Genomic DNA, 9288 nt, shown 5'->3' with positions numbered 1-9288 from the left:
TTTTCAAACTCCTCTTAGGACCCTTAACCACTAAAGTATACATACTTTTGTGCACAGTTTCCTAACCGTTCCCTTTCTCAAGGCCCAATACTTCTAGCCCTAAATTTCGGGGCATTACAAGCTTATTTAGCCTATGTGATGAATTTTGTTAGTAAAGAGTTAAGAGTTCAAGATATTTGTACTATTACAGATATTCCTAACGTGTTCCTAGAAGGGTTACCTAGTTTGCCAGCGAATCAGGAAGTTGAGTTTGAAAATGAGCTTTATCATGGTACTATACCAATGTCCATTGCGCCTTACTACATGGCACCAAAAAAGCCCAAGAAATTAAAGATTCAGTTGCAAGAGCTACTTGATAGGGGTTTATTCGACCGAGTGTATCTCCGTAGGGTGCAATAGTTTTGTTTGTAACGAAGAAGGATGGTACGATGCGGATGTGCATTGATTATTGGTCGTTGAACAAATTGAAAATTAAGAATAAGTATCCTTTGCCTCGAAATGATGGTTATTTGATCAGTTTTTAGGTGCAACGGTGTTTTCGAAGAATATGTATTGAAAACTTCTTTTAGGACTTGGTACGGGCATTATGAGTTCTTGGTGATGTCATTTGGATTAACTAATGCTTCAACCGTGTTCATGGATTTGAAATATCGAGTGTTCCATTCGTATTTGGATGAATTTGTAGTCATTTTCATAGACAATATTTTGGTGTATTCTTGTTCTAAGGAGGATCACGACAAACACTTAAGGGGTTGTCTTACAGATTCTGCTAGATAAGAAGTTATATGCGAAGTTAAGTAAGCGTGAATTTTAGTTTAAGGAAGTGGCGTTCTCAGATCATGTTGTATCGACAAAAGGGATTCAAGTGGATCATACGAAGATTGAGACGATCTTAGAGTGGAAGCCGCCTAGGAGTGTTATTGAAGTTAAGAGTTTCTTAGGTTTAGCTAGTTATTACCATAGGTTTGTTGAAGGGTTTTCTTTTATTGTTGCACCCTTAACAAAATTACTTTAGAAAGAGGTGGTGTTTGAATGGACTCGGGCTAGGTAGAAGAATTTTGAGCAGATCAAGGAAGCTTTGACTAAGGCACCAATAGTTATTCAACCAAAACCTAGAAAAGATTTCATGGTTTATACTGATGCCTCGTATTTGGGCTCGGTTGTGTGTTGATATTGGAGGGAAAATTTCTGGCTTATGCTTCGAGGCAACTGAAAACTCATAAGTGCAACTATCCCACTCATGATTTAGAGTTAGTTGCTGTGTTTTTTGCACTCAAGATTTGGCATCATGTTTTTATGGGGAAATGTGTGTTGTCTATACAAATCATAAGAGCCTTAAGTACCTCCTCACCTAAAAAGGGTTGAATTTAGGGCAATGACGTTGGATTGAGTTGATAAAGGATTTTGATTGTGTGATAGAGTATCATCTTGGCAAGGAGAATGTAGTTGCTAATGCTTTGAGTAGAAAGTTGATGGTAGAGTTGAGAGCTATATTTGCACGCTTAAGTTTGGGCAGTGATGGTGGTTTACTAGCTGAACTTCAAGTGAGGCCAACTTTGTCGCAACAAGTTAAGGAGAAGTAGCCTTTAAATGGGGGGTTATTGAAGAGGATTTGACTGGTTGAGCAAGGTATTAAGGAAGATTTTGATGTTGATGGTGATGGTGATGGTATCTTGAATTTTTAAGGTACGTTGAGTGTGCCGTAGAATGTAGAATTAAGGCAAGTAATTCTTGCCGAGGTGCATAGTAGCCCTTATGCTATTCATTCTGGTAGTGGGACGATGTATCATGATTTTAGAGAAGTTTACTTGTGGCCTATTTTAAAGTGAGATGTTACGAATTTTGTAACTCGAAGTTTAGTGTGTCAAAAGGTGAAAGCTAAACATCTGTTTCCTTCAGCTTTGTTGCAACCGATTGCGATTCCTGAATGGAAGTGGGAAACAATCACTATGGATTTTGTTTCAGGTTTTCCTTTGACTCCATCAAAGTAGGATTTGATTTGGGTTATAGTTGATCGATTTTCGAAGAGTTTGCAAGAAGCTTTAGGGTCGAAGCTTAGTTTTAGTACGGCTTACCATCCCCAAACAGATGGTCAGTCTGAAAGGGGCAATACAAGTTTTAAAAAATATGTTGCGAAGCTGTGTGATTCAATTCAATGGTAGTTAGGAGTGATATTTTACATTGGCAAAATTCAGTTACAATAACAATTTTCAAGCGATTATTCGTATTGCACCTTTTGAGGCATTATATGGAAGGAAGTGTAGAACTCCTTTGTGTTGGACAGAATTAGATGAGAGGCGAGCTGTTGGACCAGATTTAGTTTGCGAAACTGAAGAGAAGGTAAAGTTGATTTGTGATTGTTTAAAAGCAACATCTGATAGGGAGAAATCCTACGTGGATTTAAGGCGAAGAGATATTGAGTTTCAAGTTGGTGATAAGGTGTTCTTGAAGGTGTCACCTTGGAAGAAAGTTTTGAGGTTTGGTAGGAAAGATAAGTTAAGACCAAGATACACTGGACCTTATGAAGTTGTTGAGAGGGTTGGTCCAATAGCTTATAGCTTCAAGTTGTCGCTAGAACTGGAGCGAATTCATGATGTTTTTCATGTGTCAATGTTGCGAAAGTATCATTCAGACCCTTCATATATTGTGCCAGTTGAGGAAGTTAAAATTCGAGATGATCTTACATATGAAGAAGAACCAGTAAATATTTTAGCTTGTTAGGAGAAGGTGTTGCGTAACAAAATAGTTTTGTAGGTTAAGATTGTGGCACAACCACAATATTGAAGAAGCTACTTTGAAAGCTCAAGAGGCAATGAGGCATCAATATCCTTATTTGTTTACTTCAGGTAATTTTGAGGACAAAATTCGTTTTAGAGGGGGAGAATTGTAACACCCCAAAATAGGGCCTATGAATTTTAAGGGTATTTTAGGAATTTTAGCTCTAAAGTGCACGAAATTTTGTAGCATGGTAAATTGAGATTATATTCGACTATGGCATCTTATCTGTTAAATCAATTTTTTAAAAAGTGCCTTAGAAATCTTTAATTTTAGGAAAAGAACTAATACGATCTCAGCCCAGGATGTTTCTATTGAGCTGCCACAAGGGCCTATAACTAGGTCACGAGCTAAGAACTTTAAAGAAGCTTTGGCAAGCTATGTGGATCGAGTTTTGAGAGAACACGAAGCTGATTCCATTCTTCATGAAAGGAGTAACCCAATAGGCGTTACTTGCAATTTATTGCAAGTTGAACTGAAATTTTAATAAGCTCATCTTTAGTTAAATAATTGAGTTGTTGATCATTTAATCAACTCATCTTAGTTTAATTAATAAGTGTTTTTGTTGAACTTTAATTAATAAATGTTGCTCTTAATTAATCTAGTTTCTAGAATTATTTATTGAAGCATGAGTTAAGTTTATTTAATTTTGCTTCTTAAATTAACTAGTTGCTGGAATAGGTAATTCATGAGTTTAGTTTATTTATTTAAGTGAAGTATTTATTGTTAATATGTTTAATTAGTGTTTAATAAGCTTAATAAGTTCATTTTAATGTTTTGATTGCAGGAGTTTCTTCAGCTCACAACCGTTACATTACAAAGCTGTTATAAACTTAAATAAAGTGACCTTTCAAGTGTTATCTGATCACAAATGAAGTAGCTGTTACAAAAAGAGTTAATTCACCATTGAATGACGTTTTAAAGGGCATTTTATACCCTTTAAATTCGGCAGTAACCCTTTAGCTTCCTGCTGATTCTTTTGTTCTTTTAAATAATAATAAATTCAGCATTCAAAACTTCTTTAAGGAGATGATGGGACAACTCAAGAGTCAATTTCAAGCCTTCATGAACATTTATTCAGCTGAATTGAAGAAAATTCAATGGAGAAGTTATTTGTTTCAAGAATGCCAAGAGTCTTGAATTTTAAATCAGTTTTAATTAGTACATTAAGTGAGTGCTTGAGACTTTTTGGCTACCTTATTTTACCATTATAAATAGGTGTATTCAGACTTTGTAAAGGGGAATTTTTATTTGGATGAATTTTTGAATGAAACTCTGTTCATTTGGTGAGAATTTCTTTTCTCCAACTTTGTTCAAAGACTTTGTAAAGGTGTATTCAGACTTTGTAAAGGGGAATTCTTACCTGTTTCTTGAGTCGATTTTCTTTCCATCAATTTTCCATAACCGAACACATCCATTTAGCCATTTTCTGAACCCTTGTTGTTTTAAAACAATATTGAGCCTATTTCACCTATTTTACTTACTAGCTATTCAATTGTTCCTTACTTCATCGTAGACGATCGGGCAACACAAATACGACTCGACTCAACACCGAGGCAGATCGTATCATTTTGTATCAGAGCCACTAAAATGAGAAGTACAGACTTATAAAGACAAGCCAAAATAGGTTCGTGAAGTACAACAAAAATTGAAACAAAAATCGAAAAAAAATTCAAGTTGTATTGCAAGTTTCTCATTACTTTTGAAGTATTGAAAAAAGAATTTAAAAAAAAAAGGAGTGTTGGAAATTTCCCGATTCACAAAGAATATATTTTCTACCCCCATCTCTTCTACCTTAACGCCACACTCAACCTACCCTATTTATATTCATTTTTCCCTTTGTTTCCCAAATTTGTGACCGACCCCTAAGCCTACTATTAAGCCTTGGCAAGTCTGCTTACAAAGTCACGAGAAAAGAAGAAGTGGAAAAAGACACGAGAGAATATAAGAAACATACGAGTGCAAACACGAGCGTGAGTATTATCATTTTCTTTCTTTCTGAGTGAATATAAGGTTTGTTGTGAGGTTTTAATTATTATCTTTCTTTAGATCTGATTTGTTTAATTTGTTTTATGTCACAAAATTTCTGATCCAAATATGGATGAGCGACAAGAACGACAACCTATTCGAAATGTTCCAGACAATAATCTTCAAGCCATGTTGTGCGAGGTGGAGTGACTCTTTGACCGGAAGCTTAAGCCTATACAAGAAAGGTTGGACATGGTTGAAGAGAGAGCACGTCGGAGAAGGACACCTCAAAGTACCCCTAGAAATCATGGCCAACAATAATTTAATGAAGATGATTCACTTGAAATTAGTGGGGCTGAAAGTGACGAAGGGTCTAATGTGAATGTTCAACGAAGAGAACAATGGAATTGAGGCCAAAGAGATCAAAGACGAGAAGATGATGATCTCAAGAATATGAAGTTGTGAATACCTCCTTTTCAAGGCAAATCTGACCCTGAGGCGTATCTAGAATGGGAGAAAAAGATTGAATTGGTATTTGATTGCCATAATTATTTTGAGAATAAGAAGGTTAAACTAGTAGCAATCGAGTTTTCTGATTACGCGATGATCTGGTGGGATCGATTCACCACTAGTCGAAGGCGCAACGGAGAAAGGCCTATTACTACCTGGGCTGAAATGAAAGTGGCAATGCGACGGCGGTTCATTCCTTCGTATTATCATCGGGAACTTCATCAGAAACATCAAAATCTTTTTCAAGGATCTAAAACTGTAGAAGATTATTACAAGGAGATGGAGGTGGCGATGATTCGTGCGGATGTGCAAGAAGACCACGAGGCAACGATGGCTTGTTTTCTAGCTGGACTCAATCGTGATATTGCTAACGTAGTCGAACTTCAACATTATATTGAGGTGACGGACATGGTACACATGGCCATCAAAGTGGAAAAACAAATGAAGCGAAAAGGTACTACTCGAGGTTATTCCACTACAAATTCTACAAGATGGGGACAAGGCGTTAGCAAAAATTTTCCATCAAACCGAACAAAGGAGTCCACGGTGTTGCCGAAAACAAACAAGCCTTTGGCAGAATCAAGCAAAGGAAAAGCCATTGAGAGCTCGTTTAACCGTTCAAGAGATATCAAATGCTTTAAATGTTTGGGGAAAGGACATATCGTGAGTCAGTGTCCAAACCGAAACACCATGATATTGCATGCTGATGGTGAAATTGAAACAGAGGATGAAGAAGAAGATGAGGCCGAATTGAATTCTGACGAAGAAGAGGATTTGGAACACCCTGTTGAAAGAGAGTTGCTTGTAATCAAACGAAGTCTAAGTCTTCAAGGAGTGGAGAACGAGCAACAACGAGAGAATATTTTCCATTCAAGATGCCAAATCCAAGGTAAAATTTGTAGTATTATTATAGACGGTGTAAGTTGCACGAATGTGGCAAGTACATTCATGATGGAGAAGTTAGGATTGCCAACCACCAAACATCAAAGCCCGTACAAGCTTTAATGGCTCAATGATGGAGGTGAGCTTAAAGTCGTGAAACAGGTTCTTGTTACTTTCAAAATTGGAAAATATTCCGACGAAGTTCTATGCGACGTGGTGCCTATGCATGCGGGCCATTTACTGTTAGGACGACCATGGCAATTCGATCGGAGAGTGGTTCATGATGGCTATACCAATAGGTATACCTTCAAGCATTGTGGCAAGAAAGTGACACTTACACTGTTATCCCCGAAGCAAGTATACAAGGACCAACTCAAACTTAAAACTTCTGTTGGACAAATGCAAGAAAAAGAAAAAAAGAGTGTGAGTGAAAAAGAGAAGAAAAATAAGAGAGTCTCGAGGTAAAAATTTAAAAGAAAGTGAAAAGGCAGCAAAAGAAGAAAAAATGGAGAAGAAAAAAACATTGAGAAAGTGAGTGTGTTTGCAAAAGCGAGTGATGTTCGGAGAGCATTAACCTTGAGTCAGCCTATATTTGTACTCATGTACAAAGAAATTTTGCTAAACACTAACGAATTACCCAAAGATCTACCTTCTTCTATGTTGCCTCTTTTACAGGAATTTGAGGATGTTTTCCCAGATGAAGTGCCTAGTGGATTGCCTCCCATTCGAGGCATCGAGCACCAAATCGACCTAGTTCCTGGAGGAGCACTTCCTAATCGGCGTGCTCATCGAACTAACCCGGAAGAAACCAAGGAGTTACAAAAGCAAGTTGCTGAACTTATGGATAAAGGTTACATCCGAGAGAGTATTAGTCCTTGTGCGGTATCGGTTCTACTTGTACCCAAAAAGGATGGTTCGTGGCGAATGTGTGTTGATTGTCATGCCATCAACAAGATCACCATCAAATATAGACATCCTATTCCTCGACTCAATGATATGCTTGTTGAATTAAGTGGTGCTAGAATATTTACGAAGATTGATCTTAGGAGTGGGTACCATCAAATCCGGATGCGAGAAGGTGATGAATGGAAGAATGCCTTCAAGACCAAACACGGTTTGTATGAATGGCTGGTAATGCCATTTGGTCTTACAAATGCACCTAGTACTTTTATGCGATTAATGAATCATGTGTTGCGTGCTTATGTTGGAAAATTTTGCGTAGTATATTTTGATGATATCTTGATATACAACAAGTCATTGGAAGAACACGTTCAGCATTTGCGGATGATTTTAGAAACATTGCGACAAGAGGTACTCTATGCCAATTTTAAAAAGTGTTCATTTTTCACTAACAAAATTGTGTTTTTAGGTTTTTTCGTGAGTTTCGAAGGATTGGAAGTTGATCAAGAGAAAGTTCGAGCAATTCAAGAATGCCCGCGTCCGACTAGCATTAGCCAAATTCGAAGTTTTCATGGGTTGGCTAGTTTTTATCGACGTTTTGTACCTAATTTTAGTACAATTGCTGCACCATTGACAAGCGTTATTAAGAAAAATTCAGCATTTTATTGGTCAGATGAGCAAGAAAATTCATTCAATGAAATTAAACAAAGTCTTGTTCAAGCACCTTTATTAGCACTTCCTAATTTTTCTAAAACCTTTGAAATTGAATGTGATGCTTCAGGTGTAGGAATTGGGGCTGTGCTAACACAAGATGGAAAACCAGTGGCGTATTTCAGGGAGAAGATAAGTGGCGTTATTCTTAATTATCCCATGTATGATAAAGAAATGTATGCCTTAACTCGATCTCTTGAGACATGGAAGCCTTATTTGTGGCCGAAGGAGATTGTGATTCACTCCGACCACGAAGCTTTAAAGTACATCAAGGGTCAACATAAGTTAAACAAACGCCATGAAAAGTGGATTGAATATCTTGAATCTTTTCCATATGTTATCAAGTATAAGAAAGGTAAAGAAAATATAGTGGCTAATGCCCTATCAAGGAGGTACACCTTATTATCTTATCTTGATTCTAAGCTACTTGGGTTTTCTTATTTGAAAGAATTGTATGTTACTAATGTTGATTTTGGTAATATTTTTGCTACTTGTGAGAATGGATCTTTTAAGAAGTTTTATAAGGAGGTACACCTTACTACTTGTGCATACCACAAGGTTCGATTCGAGAATTGCTTACGCAAGAGGCGCATAGTGGAGGTCTCATGGGCCACTTTGGTATAACTAAGACACTATCTACTTTACAAGAACATTTCTATTGGCCGAGAATGCGAACAGATATTGCACAAGTCTGTGCGCGTTGTGTGACTTGTAAACGAGCCAAGTCCAAAATTCAACCACATGGTTTGTATATGCCGCCGCCCATACCCAAATTTCCTTGGACGAATGTATCCATGGACTTTGTCCTTGGGTTGCCTCGAACAAAAACAGGAAAAGACTCTATATATGTGGTAGTTGATAGATTTTCAAAAATGTCTTATTTTATTGCATGTGCTAAGACTGATGATGCTGTTCATGTAGTTAATCTCTTCTTTAGGGAAGTTGTTCGTTTACATGGAATTCCAAGAACGATAGTATCCGATCGTGATGTAAAGTTTTTGAGCCACTTTTGGAGATCATTGTGGGGAAAGCTTGGAACAAAGCTGTTATTTTCGACTACTTTTCATCCACAAACGGATGGACAAACGGAGCTGGTAAACTGAGTATTGACTACTTTGTTGCGTGCTATCATCCGTAAAAATCTAAATTCGTGGGAAGAATGTTTACCTCACATTGAATTTGCTTACAATCGTTCCGTTCATTCTGCTACAAAGTTTTCTCCTTTTGAAGTAGTTTATGGCTCTAATCCATTAACTCCCCTTGATTTATTACCATTGCCTCATGATCAATTTGTACATATAGATGCCAAGAAAAAGGCTGAATATGTCAAGAAGCTCCATCGAAAAGTACGAGCTAACATTAAAGCTCGTGCCGAAAGCTATGTTCAAAGAGCAAACAAAGGAAGAAAACAAGTTATTTTTGAACCAGGTGACTGGGTTTGGGTTCATATGAGAAAAGAACGATTTCCAGCCAAACGATAGTCTAAGCTATTACCACGAGGAGATGGACCATTTCAAGTTCTTGAACGGATCAATGAAAATT

This window comes from Gossypium raimondii, chromosome 11 (genome assembly GCF_025698545.1).
Source record: "Gossypium raimondii isolate GPD5lz chromosome 11, ASM2569854v1, whole genome shotgun sequence".
NCBI classification, from domain to species: Eukaryota; Viridiplantae; Streptophyta; class Magnoliopsida; order Malvales; family Malvaceae; genus Gossypium; species Gossypium raimondii.
The sequence above is the reverse complement of the archived record's forward strand: the minus strand, read 5'-3'. Positions refer to the sequence as shown.